The sequence below is a fragment of the Alnus glutinosa genome, chromosome 2, assembly GCF_958979055.1.
Source record: "Alnus glutinosa chromosome 2, dhAlnGlut1.1, whole genome shotgun sequence".
Classification (NCBI taxonomy): Eukaryota; Viridiplantae; Streptophyta; class Magnoliopsida; order Fagales; family Betulaceae; genus Alnus; species Alnus glutinosa.
The window spans coordinates 16,313,134-16,329,969 of record NC_084887.1 but is presented as its reverse complement, the minus strand read 5'-3'; the positions used below and the strand labels follow the sequence as shown (position 1 = coordinate 16,329,969).

The 16,836-nt window shown below is 36.0% G+C and overlaps 1 pseudogene; it reads right to left on the bottom strand.

Moving 5' to 3' along the window:
* Positions 1-3,720: 3,720 nt before the first annotated feature.
* On the bottom strand, positions 3,721-5,765 carry LOC133860316 (zinc finger protein CONSTANS-LIKE 5-like; annotated as a pseudogene).
* Between the last annotated feature and the right edge of the window lie 11,071 nt (positions 5,766-16,836).

Below are 16,836 nucleotides of genomic sequence, written 5' to 3'. Positions count from 1 at the left end.
ATGCTATTTCTAAGAATTTGGTTGAACTTTAATCTTGATTTGTATTTCATTGCTGAGCTTAACATGATGAACACATGATCACTTGACTAGGGAATTAAGAAGTTTTGTTATTTTCTTTGGCAGCATGAGATATTACTTGTTTCAATTTGATTCTCACAAGCACACTAGCACGTACTCTGTGGGGTATGAAATTTGAAATCAATTATGTCTGTTATCAATATCTTTGATGCAGCTGGGTAACTTATTGGAGGAATAACCTTGGCATAAAAAAAATAATAATAAAAAAAGAAAAAAAGAAAAGAATAATATTGATCACTTTGAACTTTTCACTGAGTAACCGGATCTCTTGCCTCATTAAGCATTGAGTGTTCGCGTCAAAAAGTAAAACTTTTCTTTGATTGATAAAATGGCTAAGTTTAGCTTCGTAGCTTTTTTGACTCGAGTTAGTAAGTCTTTAAGGTGTTTTACACCTAATGCCTTAAAAACATCTGGTTTGGGAGTCATTGACCTAATACTCGTTACATGGGTCAATTAGAAAGCTTAAAGGAGCTAAGCATTGCACAACCTGCATATATTATAATAATAATAATAATAATAATAATAATAATAATAAATATATATGCATTGGTTGTTTTATCTAATGGGGAGTCCAGCGAATTTTGAGTGTTGAACCATTCATGATTGATATTAGTTTTTGAAACCCCATGACTATGTGTTAAGTTCACTTTACACTAACTGAATTTTGTGATATCTCATAATGCCAAGTTAGTAGCTTAATTTTTAATTCCCTGAAATTGTGAAGATGAAGTTTATTTTGTTAAGCTTGCTAATGAATGAGAATCATTGTTTTTGTGACACTTCAATCTTATATATAACATGATCTTGCATAATGTTTGTGGGTATCAATTCTGGCAAACCCTCACAAGACTTCACTTGTCCACTAGGAGTCCTATGGATTTAAAAGGCTTGTTGCATATGCTAAATACAATCGTACATCCTACGAAAAAAGGATTTATCTAGTTGTTTTCAATTTTATTTCTTGTTTTGTATTGTTAAGGGAATAGCAATATGTAAGTTTGGGGATGTGATAAACGTTGAATGTTGCACATCAAGCCCCTTAACGTGCATATGTTAATTCCTTGGCATTGTTATTTGTTTGATTTTGTGTTGTTTTATTGTTTTCAGGTTTTAAATAAAGATGCAATTAATTTCATTAATTTTGGGCTTAAAGCACACTTTGAGAAGACTTAGAAGATATGTTTAAGCTTAACCAATCATAATATAAGACCTATATGATGTGGTTAAGTTTAATAAAATGAAGTAAAGGATTAAATCGGAACTTCTCCACTAAGAGTCAAAATCGGATTGGGTTCAAATTTGGATTCTGCACATATCTCAGTATTTTGATCATAACTTTTTTCTCAGATATTAGATTGCAATAAAATTGGTGGCATTCGAAAGCTAATAAAAAATAAAACAAATATGTCAGAAATAGCTTTTCTCTAATTCGAATGTTTACTATGCCAAAATTGCCCCGGAATAAAAGACCGCAATTCTATACGAATTTGGAATCCTTTTCCTACTTGGATTGAAGTTTCAATCTTCTACTTAGACAAGAAGACTCAAGAGACATTTGTTTTTTGGAATTCCAAAAGCTTCTAGGCCTCTCCTAATCTCTATAAATAGGCATCTAAACATTGAAGAAAGACACACTGCTACCTAGAGCAAATTCAGAGAAAAACTTCTTGAAGGCTTGAAGAGTTGAAAAGAAATAATCATGATAGGAGGCCATTGCAGCAACATCATGAGCGGCTAAAATCATTTGTAGGGTATTGATGTAGCCCTATCCAAGCACAATGGTCTGATTCTATTTTAATTTAGAGAATTTTAGTTTATGCATGTTGATTGTATAATTATAATAATTGCTACAATTTGATATTGTTCTTCATCTTTTAATGCAATTGTCCTTCAATTTATAATCAATATTGGTTTTTTCTCTTGTCTTAGAAAGCTTTTTACCTTTATTGAACTCAAATCATTCTTATTTTCTGTGATTATGAGAATGATGATTATACAACGGGTTTAATTGACATATTATTAAGAGGATTAGATAGGTCATGCCTAGGGAAGAAGAATCGTACTACACCCTAGTTTAGTGTAATTTAGGTAGACGATTCATACCAACCAAAGATGGGTTATACTTTTCCATTAATTGTATGTATCCTATTAAAGATGTAGCTAATCCATGCCTAGGGAAGACGGATCGTACCGCATCTTAGTGGTTAGGTGGACGGTCCGTGCCAATCGAAGATGGATTATACTTATTCTTTAATATGGTAACTTCTTGTTTATTTATAGCATGTATAGAATGAATTTCTCTAATTAAATATGATTAATCATTGATGTGCGGATAGCGATGAAGTCAATACTCTACTCTTTCTCTCTCTTATAATTCAATTTTCTTTTACGTTTATTTTATGCACTTTAGTTAATCACAAAATCAACAATCTTTTCTTTAGTTATTTTTAATTTTCATAAATTTGATAACCATACCTCTACAGTCTTTGAGGTTCGACATCCTTTCTATAGCCTTATCCTACAAGGATTCGTTCTATTGCGAGTAGTTAATTTATTATTGATATATTTTGGTAAACAAAATACCACATCAATTTCTTAGATGGAGATGTTGTTAAAAGACTTTTAATTCCGGTGGAGCCCTATGATCAGTTCGAGGTAAATTTGGCAGACGAAAGAACCTTGACTTGTCCAGGTAAGTGCTCGAGAGCAAAACTTTTGGTGTAAGATCAAGAGTTACGAACCAAATTTTTTATTTTTTTATATTACCATTGGGTGATTATGAAGTAGTGTTGGGAATTGAATGGCTAGGAACTTCAGAAGATATACTGTGAAGTTTCTCAAAATTAACTATGAAGTTCACATTGAATGGGCAAAGGGTGCTTTCCAAGGCAAGCGCAGAAGAAATTGTAATATCCCAAAAACCATAATTTTAAATAATAATAATAATAAGTTTCAATTTACAATAATAGTAGTTTACACAAATCTTTTTTACAAAATATACTTGCCTTATTAACTTACTAAATATAATAATTTCCTTAAAATTTAAATAATCAATTAATAAAATAAACCATGATTGAATGTTCGACCCATCATTGAAAAAGGTTCAACATGGACCCCTACCCGAACGTTCAAAGCAACATTGGAACGTTCGATATGGACCACTTCTGCATGTCTTCAGAATAGTTCATTGAACATTCAGTGTTGCTTGAAAAGCAATTTTAAGCTACTATTGACCTTGTTTAGTCATATCTCTTCAACCATCGCTTATATAAACCACCATCACTCCCTTGAGGTGCCTCCACACCCCCATGCATCCTTGATACCTTATTTCTTGAGAGATATAGATCTTAAAGAGAGAAGATGTGATATTAGTGTTTTTCAGCTTCATTAAGGTAAACCCTGAGCCTTAAACATGTTTTTTCATGTTGATAATATCTTGGTCATGTGTTGTAATTGTAACGTCGATGTTAGTTATGATTGACTGCATTATTTTGAACAAAATCACGTCTATGTAATTATACTTATTAAACAGGGATGCTGTTATATCCAGAGTTTACAATTCAGTTATATGCTTCAAGAAGATTCTGATGGGCATCCAGACACTTCCTTTGGGCTATCCGGACGGTAACAAGGTAACCGGCTTTACAGAGCTGTACACTGCGTATAATCTTCCTGACACTTGGAAATTGCTTTTCTTGAACTGATGACACTAATACTTGTCATATTAAGGCTTTCCATGTTAAGGAAATTAACTCCTGAATATTCTAAAGACTCTGGAAAATATGGTATCCCTGTTAAGACAGCAGACTTACATAATAGTGATTTTGTCAACAGAATGCAGCCAATTAAAAACTAAAAGAGGGTCATAGTGAAGTATTATTTAACCAATTCACTTCTTCAAGTTGTGAGTCCAACTCACAGTCATATTTAGTCATCGAAGAGAAGATCTGGTGGTCGAGTCAAAAACACGAAGAAAAAGTTCTTCATCATTTGACATGAAAGTTTCAAAAGTCAATTGGTCATAGTAGCCTAGGAGAGGCCGATTTCGATTGTAAGTACTCTAAACATGTTGGTTTAAATTAATCTAGCCTTGTTTATCTTGAAAAAAAAAATTCTGGGATCAGTATTCCGCTACGTCTAATTTGATTAACACATGATCCCCAACATAGAAATAGTTGGCTCATTGAGAAAAACAGTGTGTAATATACTCCTGAGTTGGTGAACTCATACTTTGACCTATACGGACATGGCTAACACCATGACTGTGTAGATGCTGATACTTTGGCTACAAATACCGCTGATGTCGATGACGACCTAGTGGCTAGGTATTTGGTATACTACGATTAAAGCTGCTTGCTCAGGTTATAGTTGTGTTGGACTCAGATGGACCCTTTTGTAGTTATTTTGTATATGGCACGTGTCGCTTGTGACACGTTTATTTGTTAGAGCATTACTAGCAGCTTCCCTACAATTATCTGTTCCCTAGGAAGTGAACAGTGCTTCCCAATGCATTGGGAAGCACTATTCACCTCCCATTCAATTGTTTATTTTAAAAATATAACCTCTCTCTTACTTTATCTCTTTCTTTTCTTACTTTTAATTAAAGTAAAAGTAACAAAATAATATTTTAATGATATAGGGAAAAATGAAGGGAAGCTGCTGTGGGGTATTTTTTGATAGGGAAGTAAAAAATAGTTTTATTCCCTACATTTAGGGAAAATGAAAGGGAAGGGAAGGGAAGCTGCTAGGAATGCTCTTAGCCATTCTTTTGCTATGTAAATAACTTTATGATTAAGCATTAAATAGATAGACGATTTAAATAGCTTTGTTGTAATTAACATTTGATAGTTTTATGAGTTTTATGTTTTTCGTTGTATATTATTCCGCTGCATAGATGTTGACTCTGAATATCAGGTACATGTTATGGGATGTGTACCATATGTTGGTTTTGTGACTAATCGCCATGCCACTGTAATAACTCCATTTGTGTTATTAAAAAAAGAAAGAGTGTCGTCACAATTGATCTTCTCGAACTTCTGGTTCTTCCTCTTCTCCGTGTACCTTAAAACCCTAGCTTCGCGATCAATTCCACACAACTGAGTCACCACTTGGTTCATAGTCCTTGAGATCGGTACGTTCGGATCGGCACTTATGTTGCAGCCGAAAGGATACAATATATTGGACATGGAATTCCCATCTAGAACAATCCCAACATAGGACGACGAAACCTAAGAAATAACATAAAAGTCAACACAAACAATCGAATAATCTTCCTGGAAAATTAAGAGCTCTAGAAGCAGGATTGAGTAATTACGCTTTGGCTAAGAGACTAGGTCATATAGCTGAATGCGGAGAGCTTGGATCTGCAGAAATTGATATCAAAACAATTCTCTAAAGAGCGGTTGATAATTGGAGTAGAGGCAACCATAGTCTAAACCGGTGCTACACTATCCGTACCAGCACTATGAAACAGATTCGAGTAATCGAAATCAAGAAACGGATCCACATCACAGAATAGCATGTCGTCGGGTTTCAAATCCAGAGCATCCATGAGCTTGGAGCTGAAACTCGGCAGAGTCGAAGAAGGGCTCGACGGGGATGCACTCGTGGTGATGTGCCACTGGTTTAGCCGAGTGGATGTTGATGTCGTAGGTGACATAGAGGGTGGCGGTGTCACCCTTGCACATGAGGGTATTTTGACGAAGTCAAAAGCAAAAATCACACGTGTGGCAATTTCTGTCAAGGAAGACGGAATCATCTAACAGAATGGCTACATTGCAAAAATTTGGAAACTTTGTTGGGGTCCATTGCAAATTATTTCAGTTTGGAGGCAAGATTGAAAATTTGGTGAAACATTGGGAGGCTAAAGTGTAGATGTAGTTTTCCCTCCTTGTTTTCATTTCCCTTGTTTTTGGAGACAATATTACTTTGTGTTGTATTATTTTATTTACTTTGCGAAACAGTAGCTAATCTGGTTTGTTTCATTTTTATTTGGGTTAAATACAGTTCACCCCCCAAAGTTGTACCCCCTTTTCAATCATACCTCCAATCTTTAAAAATTTGCAATGTGCCCCAATGAAGTTTCCCAATTCGTCAATGTGGCCAATCTATTAGTCTTTTCCGTTTGCTTTGATGGAAAAGGCATCATGTGCATAACACGTAATTTTTTCGATGCAAACGTCTCTAATTTATCCTCAGGGTTAAATACAATTAACTCCCTAAAGTTTGACCACATTTTCAATCTTACCTCCAATCTTTAAAAATTTGCAATGTGTCCCAACGAAGTTTCCAAATTTTTCAATGTGGCCAATCCATTAGTAATTTTCGTCTGCTCTAATGGAAAGGGACTCACGTGCTCCAGACGTGATTTTTTTCATACGAACTTCTCCATTTTACCCTCAGTCAATTACCAAATCACTTTCTCAGGTGACATCTCTCCCTTCTGCAACTTTCCCGATAACAACTCATTTTCCCTTTTTCTTCTCAAGCAGCAAACAAGTATTAGAAAAACTAAACCCACCAAGAAAATCCTCTACTGGGTCCGCATTTCCTTGAAATAAAACCAAACCGACCAAGAAAATATAAAAGAAAATAATACCCAAAACTTCCATTTGTCTCACTTTTCTTAAAAAACTCTTAACCCTTCAAGCAGATAACGAGTTGTTTCTGCAACAAACAAACAAAATGCTAAACCCGATGTGGAAATGGACATTGCTAATGTATGAATGAAAGCCGGTGAAGATCGAGAGGTCATCCACCACGAAAACCGTCATGTTGTTGAGGCCTCGAAAACTGACGGAGTAAGAGTCGTAGGCGCGAAGGGAGGATTTGGTGGGAGCGAAGAGAGTGGAAGGACCAGCCTAGGCCACAGAGGTGGTAGATTTGGAGAGAGAGAGGGTGTGACAGTGGCGAGCTCGTGGTAGCCAAGATGGTTGTCGGAGTGGGAAGTGTTTTATGGGAAAGTCAAGAAGGGAAAAAGAGATGAAAATCCAAGGAATTTGGTAATTGGCCAAGGGTAAAATGGAGAAGTTTACATGAAAAAAATCACGTGCGTAGCACGTGAGGCCCTTTTCGTCAGAGCAGATGGAAATTACTAACAGATTGGCCACATTGAAAAATTTAGAAACTCCGTTGGAGCACATTGAAAATTTTTAAAAATTGGAGGCAAGATTGAAAAAGTGGTCAAACTTTGGGGAGATTATTTGTATTTAACCCTGAGGGTAAAATGGAGACATTTGCATCGAAAAAATCACGTGCATGTGATGCCCTTTCCATCAAAGCAGAAGGAAAAGACTAACGGATTGACCACATTGACAAATTGGAAAACTTCATTGGTGCACATTGCAAACTTTTAAAAATTGGAGGCAAGATTGAAAAAGGGCTACAACTTTGAGGGGGTAAATTGTATTTAACCTTTTTATTTCCACCATGAAGTGGAAACTCATGAAGTTTGAATTTTAATTTTTTATTGGTCTTGCAATTTAAATGTTTTAAAAATTAAAATATGATATTTTCTTGTAACATTAAACTTTTAAAACCGAAATTTTTATAAGGAGGGGAAAATGTAAGACACAAAAAACCACAATTTTAAATAATAATAATAAATAAAATTCAATTAGTTAGTTTGTGATTGGCTACATTCTGTTGGACAAAATCACTTCTTTGTAATGATGCATTTAAACAGGGATTTAGTTATTCAGAGGTCTTCTAGAAGATTTTGCACAGTTTACAAGTTAGAGAAATCGGATCCTTTGCAGCCGTCCGGACGACGTGATATATCGTCTGGATGCCCAACTGTCCAAAGCATCATCCGTCCGGACGACGAGAACTTTCCGTCTGGACCTTCCTCTGTGTCAAGAAGCTTCGAACTGCTCCAGCTTGCATCCGTCCAGACATTTCAGCAGCACATCTGGACAACACTCAATGTTATACCAGCTATGGGATTTCTTTCCAAAACACAGATATGGGAAGATCGCTGCAACTGTCCGGATGATGTGGAGTCTCGTCCGGACACGCTCATCCATAAGACAAGTCGTGCATTCAAAATTCAGACGTTCGGACACCAGCCTTCATGGTCCGGACGTGCGAGCTACATATATGGAAGTTGCGTGCATCAGATCAACCGTCCGGACGACCATTCCTTCGGTCCAGTCGTCTGAACGCACAAAGCCTTGATATGGAAATTGCGTGCAGCTGAAGTGCGACTGTCCGGATGATAGGGCAACACTGTCCGAACATGGCTCAAATCTGGAAAGAATTTCAGTGAAATTTTGGAAAGCCAATCGCACAGTTGTCCGTTCGGACGCCTTATGTCTACCGTCCGGATAGCACTTAGGTTTTTCAAGTCAGACGCTCATTTGAATCTACAGCCGATAAATAGAGGTCCCTAGGCTTGAGAATTGCAAGAATTCGGTATTGAATTCCTTAGTGCTTAGAGAGTTATATTTTAGAGTTATTGTGCTGAGTCAATCTCTCAAGCTGTTGTCGTTATGTGTTGTTGCTGCGTTGATCTGAAATCTATCTTAAGGGTTGGCCTTAGGGTAAAATATTCCGTTGAAGACTCCTTCAAGTTAGAAAATTGGTTGGGAGGCATTCGTGTTAGGTTACATGTTAGAGTTCAAGGTACGACCACTGCATCAAAGGTATGTGAGTGCTACTACTTTGTAACTAGTATTGTCTTCTTAATAGTGGATATCCCGGGTTTGGCTGCCCCGGAGTGGTTTTTCTCTTAACTGAGTTTTCACTTCATCAACAAAATATATGTCTTATTTATTTCAGTTTTTTGATATTTTATTACACACTATCACACACACTTGTTTAAATTAGAAGTCATTTTAATTTTTGAATTGGAATCAGAGTGGGTACACTCCGTTTTAAGGATTTAATTCCTGAGTGTGATCCTCATATTTTGTGACTTCTATTTTTCTATTACACCTTTTTTTTCATGAATTCTTCTCAGTTATCTAATGAGGATTCTGATATTAAGCTCTTTAAGGTTTTTGATAAATTAAAGAATGCTAAAAATTCTGAAGTTTCTCATAAAGAGTTTAAAAGGGTGAAACAAGAAAAAGAGTCTTTGATTGTTTAGTTATCTGAATCACATGTTTTGATTGACTCTTTGAGATCTGAGAATACCATGCTATTTGACATTATTGATATACTTGAGAATAAATTAAAAGAATCTGAAGATCTCTTGAAAAAAAATTTCAAGTGATAATTTGAAAAGCATGCTTTGTATTTATTTAGATATTTCTAACCAACCTGATTTAATTGTTGATGATATGAGTACTTCTACTTCACATGCTTCTGATTTTGAATTAAATTCTATTGATATTAAGCCTGTGATAGTAGATACGGCTTGTTTAGAAAATTATTACTTAAATAATCATGTGATGTCAAAGTCCAAGGAATTAGGAACACGAGGTAAGTTTGTTCCTACTTGTCATAATTGTGGAAAAATTGGTCATATTAGGCCAAATTGTTATTTGTTGAAATCCCACAGGCCATGGATTAAGCAGAATGCTCTGAGGAAAAATGAAGTTGAAGATTCTTCCTCATCAAAATATGTCCCTCCGCATAGGAGACATATAAAAGGTAAGGGCAATGTTATTTGTAAGAATGCTAATTCTGCAAAGAATATCAAGAAGCATTCAAACAAAAGAAGCTTGCCCATCTGTCATCACTGCGGCATCATCGGTCACATCCAACCCTAATATCCACAGCTCCAGGCTCAGAAGTCGAAGGTTCAGAGGAAGCTGCCAACAAGAGCTACATCAAGCACTCTACCTCCTACGGCACTTCAGGCTCCACGGCATCAGCATCTGTTTGTTCCTGCCTATCAGAGTGGCAAATCAAAGAAGAACAAATCAAGGCACTACAAGAGAAAGCCACAGAAGCCCACTAGCAACCAAGGCTATGAAGGGTTGTTGAGCTTGATGCAAGGTATGCTAAGAAGAATGACCAACATGGACATGACCCACAAACCATCTCCACGGGTTAAGCAGAAATGGGTCAAGAATGATGAGATCATTCACCCCTTGAGGGGGAGTAGACTCACCTAGTAAAGATGAAGTCTCCCATGCCTAGGATTTTGGTTCCTAAATCTTAGTGCATGTCAGGTATGTGTGCATTGCATTGTTTACAATGTCTTATTCATGCTGATGTGGTCTTTTGTTTACCAAAATATATCAATAATAAAATTAACCACTCGCAATAGAACGAATCCTTATAGGATAGGGCTATATTGAGGGTGTCGAACCTCAAGGACTACAGGGGTATTACTATCAAGTTTTTTTAAGATTAAATATAACTTCATTTAAAAGATGTTTGATTTGGTTTTTGTTTTCTAAAAATAAAAACATAAAAGTAAAAGACATAAAAATAAATAGAGTAGGGATAAGAGAAAGAATAGGGAATTGATTTCACCACTTACCGCATAACAATGGTCAATCATAAATTAACAAAGAAAATTCATACTATGTATGATATAGGGCTCGTCTCACTCAAGTAGTCAAGAAATTACCTCTAAAGAATAAGTATAATCCATATTCGGTTGGCACAGACCGTTTGATGTGCAAATTTATTTACTCGCAAGCGCACGAATCGTTTGCAATAAAGTGTGTGTGCAAGTGCGAGGTCCAATCCATAGGGAATTGTGTTGCGAAAATTAATTTCTATTTAAACTAATTCTATTTTAACCTAGTTCCAAATTTTATGAATAAAAGAAAAATAAAATAAAACAAAAGAAACGGACTAAGGTTTTAGAATCCACTCCCACCAAATCACAGCAACATATTCTCATGTTCGTTAATACATATTCGAAGTTCTCACCGTACAAATCTTATGTATGTTTTACTATGCTTCAAAATTTAATTAAATCATTCACCGAATCCGTTCTTTGCACAAATCACAAAAGATATCCGGTTTAAACCAAATCATCAAATGTATCCGTAGAACGAAACACAATGAATATCTAATGTTTTGATAAATGAAAAATTCAAGCAATCAATTAAATGAGACTATTCTCAAATCATCACATGTATCCAGAAATCACAATAGATATCCAAGAATTCATCTCAATAATTGAAATGAAGTAAAACATAGGAAATATTAAACCCAATAAAATCAAATAGTATAAACTCTCATAAAAATATAGTTGCTCTTCAAAGGTGAGGTTTCATCCTCAACCTTAGTTAAAAAAAAACTAGCTACTCATGGATAAAAATAAAATACTAAATTTTATTAAAAACATAAAAGAAACTTACAAACTCTACATGTCTTGGTGTGGCTGCAAGCTTGCGCCTCTCACCCTCCACACCTTTCAAGAGAAAATAAAACACAAATATATAAGCTAAGTCCTAGGGTTCGGCGCCTCCAAAAACTAAAGAGAATCGTGTCTTTGCTACTGACTTGATGCCCATTATGTAAGGAGATCATGCGTTGAGTGCCCAGGTATGGAAATAATATCAAGCTCGAGAATTTTGCCTCCCACACTCACGTGTTTAAGGAAAGAAAAATACAACAAGTCATACTGCATCTTTTCTCAGTTAAGGAAATAAAGTCCTCTCTTATGCTGCACCTTCCACGTACGTGTTTAGCTCTTGGATTCTCAGAAAGCAAATGTGTGGCTCTCGGTTCCAAACTTGGAAAGAAAATTGTGTTCGGTGCTATGATCCTGGTCTTCGAGTAGTTGTGTCGCACGCCCTCTTTAATTTGTTCCAAATATAGAATGAGCTGCTACTATTAAATCAGACACATGTTGCTGCCAGGAATAGAAAATATCACGTGTAAACATGGAAAGATTTGTTTGGCCAGGTTCGGTGCTTCTTCTCTTCACGTGCTACTAGTTTTGGGAAGAAGAAATTCGGTGCTTTGCTGACTTCCTAGAGAGAATGTCAGGCTGCTACTCCTTCCTTGTTTAGGTGTTGTCCAGCTTTTGAAATAAACGGGTCTTGGGTCAAGGCAGTTTATGGAAAAAATACACATCCTTCAAGAGTACTGCTGCACCACGTATTGGTCCTTTTATGGAAAGAAATCTGTCTCTTGGTTGCTGCCCCATCGATGGAAAGAATCAAACTACTGCTGCACCTTTTGAAAACGTGTTTTGCTCCTCAAATATATGCTATTCAAATTTGCACCGCACGCTACTTTAAGGTTAAGACAAAATAATGTTTCTCTATGGCGCCACAACACGTGTCTTTTAATTAAGACAAAAATATATATTTCAGTTCAAGTCCCTAACGCATCAACACCCGTGTCCTGAAATTAATCAAAATATGATTCTCTCCAAATTTGCTCCGAAGCTTATAGATTCTGGGTACAATTTGACCAAACTGTGAAATTCAATTCCGCTTCTCTACAATTCCACATAAATATCGTATTTTTCTCTCAATCACTTGCAAAACACCAAGACACCAAAACTAACAAAAAATATTAGAAAATAACAAAGTTAAAGGATTAACTAATTTAAATTAAGGGGTTTAAATACACAATATTTGGCACTTATCACTGTCCACCTAACCACTAAGATGCGGTACGACCCGTCTTTCCTAGGCATGGATTAGCTACGTCTTTAATAGGATACACACAATCAATGGAAAAGTATAACCCATCTTTGGTTGGTACGAACTGTCTACCTAAATTACACTAAACTATGGTGCAGTATAATCTCTCTTCCCTAGGCATAGTCTATCTAACCCTCTTAATCATATGTTAATCAAAACCGTTGTATAACAATCATTCACATAATCACAGAAAATATGAAGGATTGAGTTCAATCAATATAAAAGACTTTCCAAGACAAGATAAGAAATTCATAATGATTGAATATAAACATTAAGATCAATTCTCACAGTTATACAACCATCATGCATATAGAAAATACCAAATTAAAATACAATTAAACCATTGTTACTTTTAAAGGGCTACATCAACACCCTATTAGGCATTTAGCCGCTCATTGTGGTGCTGGGATGGCCTCTTGCCATGTTCTTCTCCTCTTCAACTTGTCAAGCCTCCAAGAAGAATTTTCTATTTAAAGCTAAGTACAAGCACAAGCACAAGCACAAGCACACATTCTCTTGAAGCTTAGGGGTCTATTTATAAAAACTATGAGAGGCCTAGAAGCTCTTGGAATTTCAGAAAAATTATCTCTTGAGTCTTCTTGTCCAAGTAAGAGATTGAAACTTCAATCCAAGTACGAAAATGATTTCAAATTCGTCTAGAATTGTGGTCTTTTATTGCTGGGCGATTTTGACATAGTAAATGTCTGAATTAGGAAAAAGCTATTTCTGACATATTTGTTGAATTTTTTATTATCTTTTCAACACCACTAATTTTATTGCAATCTGATATCTGAACCAAAAGTTATAATCAAAACACCGAGACATGTGTAGAATCCAAATTTGAATCCAATCCGATTTTGATTTTTAGTGGAGAAATTTCGATTTAATCCTTCACTTGATATGATTAAACTTAACCACATCATATAGGTCTTCTATTATGATTGGTTAAGTTTAAACATATCTTCTAGGTCTTCTCAAAGTGTGCTTTAAGCCCAAAATTAATGGAATTAATTGCATCTTTATTTAAAACCTGAAAACAATAAAACAACATAAAATCAAACAAATAACAATGCCAAGGAATTAACATATGCAAGTTAAGGGGCTTGAATGTGCAACATTCAACGCTTATCACATACCTTGCATTCTGTTTGAGAAACCATTTATTCTATCCCCAAATTTTCTTTTGTTATCTTGAGAAACTTCTGTACATATTTTTTTAGGGATGACAGTTAAAAGCACGTCGGGCGGCTGCTTTTCTGTCTTGGTATTTCTAAACCTTTCTCCCTAAGGACAGGTTTGATTTCACCTTACATGCTGGGACTAGATGTCATTTCTTTTTCCATAAGCATGTCTTTGTTGTTTTTCTGTTTATTGGTTTTCAACAAAAAAAAAAAATTTGGGGGAGAAGATGCGAAATTTTTATTTTTGTCTTTTGATAGCTTCTCAAATATTGTATATGTTTTTGCCTGATATTTCAGTTCATTATACATTAATTGAATATGCTTATATATGATTGAGAGTTTATGTCTGATATCTGCTAAGTTTTCCTATTGCATCTTAATGATAGATAGTTACTTTCCTCATGCGATGAAAAAGCGCACTATCCAAGGCTTCCCTAAGGTATATCATTTTCCTCTCTGACTTCTTGCTTCTGGAAATTCTAATGAGAGAGATGTTTTTGATTAGATGGTCAAATTGACCAATATGCTAGTTGAACCTAGAGCCTAAAAATTCTAACATTCGCTCTAGGTTGCAGCACCATAAGAAACAAGAAGTTATTCTTCTGAATTCTGTGTTTTATGCTTATATTCACAGCTTCTGTGCTGAATTAGCTTTATATCTTATCCTTCATGGTGAAAGTAAAATTTTATCTTATCTTTTATGGTACAAGTAAAACAATTAGGTGCTGCATCTTAGGGGGAGTATATCAGATGAAGGTGGCTAGGCACTAGTAAGATAAAGTTTGACTTTTGACTGATCTAACATTATTTTCTCTCTTGTTTAGAAAATCCAGTTGCTTTAAGTCATATCAGTGAACTTCATACCTTATTGAGAAATTCTTCACACACACACACACGCATTGCATGAGTTGAGTAATCTATTTAAAATTTCTATCTGCAGGGAAATTTGTGCTTATTAAATACTTAACTCTCATTTATATCTTTGCATATTTTTGCAATGCTATTTGACTGCCTTATCAGTTGATTATATATGCGTGTTCTAAAGCTAACTTTAGGGAAAAATATTTTTCTGCAAATTTTCCTTAAGTTTCAGATTTTCAATGTGAAGCATCCGGACGGACCTTTTCTTACATCCTAACGAGCGCAGTCTTGTCATACGCTGACCTAGTAGTAGCCGTCTGAACGGTTAAGTGACACGTCCGGACGGGATCTCTACAAGTTTAAGACTTGCATTTCTTTCTCTACCATACACACATCTCTGCATTTTTATTGATTTATCATGCCATGTTGTGTGTTTTTCTCGCGGATTTCTCTCGAGATTTTGGCATTCTCTGCACATTTCTTCTCATTCCATGGTATTTGCTGAATCTTCCTTTGTTCTTTTAAGTTTTTGTGCTTTTTAGAATATTGAAATATTTGGTGATTGTAATTTTTTTTTGAGATATTGTGCATGAAAATCCTATTATGTCTATGTGTTGGGTTAATATTGATATATCTAGGTCATTTGGACTGCAATATTTGCTTTTGTAATATTTGAGCATCCAATTGACAGTTGTCATAATACCACTTTCTTTTTTGGGACTAACAAGATCTAATATTTCTTTGTGGTGTTATTTTTAAAAATATTTCTATTTAAATCTTTTAAGGAACATGTTGTCCAACAGCTCCCAGCACAATATCTGACAGATGGATCTTTTGGAAAACTGACTGTTGTTGAAGTTGAATGTTCAAACTCCAAAGGCCTCAAGTTTAAGATAAGTGTTTTCCCCTATCTCATGCAGAGCCTTCTGTAGCATTCCCTCAGATCTGTATCAGTTAGAGGTTCAGTGGTGAATCTCCTTATTTATCTTGCAGACCAGTTGCTTAGAGGATGTCAATCTGTGGATAACCAGTTTCAGGCTTTGCAAAATCAAGAGATTGAAGGTTTTTCAGTCCATGGTTCTTGGCTTCCTGAGCTAGAAGCTGAAGTAGTACAAATCCAGCTTTTTATATGGATTTCTCTCCGTCACTTGATTTCAGTGGATCAGCAGGATTTGATACTTGGAGGATTTTTGTTCATCTCTTTTGGGCCACTTGCAGACTCTTCTCTATTTTCCTATTATTTTGGATTTTAGAACGCTTTTGTCTGTGGATATTATTACTCTGTTTACCCTTGTCCTTTTGAGACACTTAGGGGGAGTAATTTATGTATGGTTTTTCTTCTTACTTTGTTTTACCCTTTGTTCTTTTGTGATAAAAAGGGGGAGTAATTTTTGATTTGGACCGGGATTGTATTTTTGAACGGATCAAGTGATTTTCGTCCCAGAATGGCCAAATGGAGAGTTTGTTAGTTTGTGATTGGCTACATTTTGTTGGACAAAATCACTTCTTTGTAATGATGCATTTAAACAGGGATTCAGCTATTCAAAGGTTGTTAGTATTTTGGCCTCATTCTGTGTTTGGACAAAATCACTTATGTGTAAAGATGCTGTAAAAAGGGATTCCACTTGTCAGAGCATTTTCAGAAGACTCTGCACTGCAAAAAAGATAGAAGATTTTAGATTCCCTGTCAGCCGTCCAGACGACGTGTCATCCCGTCCGGACGCCCATCTGTCCACTATTCCATCCGTCCGGACGACGTGTTCATCCCGACCGGACGCCAGACAGACCAGCATCATCCGTCTGGACGACGTATCTTTTCCGTCCGGACCCTACACTGTATCGAGAAGCTTCTGTTCCAGCTTGCATCCGTCCGGACATCACAGCAGCCCGTCCGGACGCCTATCAGTACTCGAACAGTCTCTGATTCTTTCCAAGTTCCAATAAAGGGAAGATCGATCAACCGTCTGGACGATGTGGTATCCCGTCCAGACGCGCGTCTCCTTAAGGCAAGAATCGCAATTCAAATATCACCGTCCGGACGTCAGTCAGCCTTGGTCCGGACGCCGCTCATCAGTTAAGGAAATTGCCGATTCGACTTCAACCGTCCAGACGTCTACCTCTCTTGGTCCGGACGCACGCATAGTAGATATGGA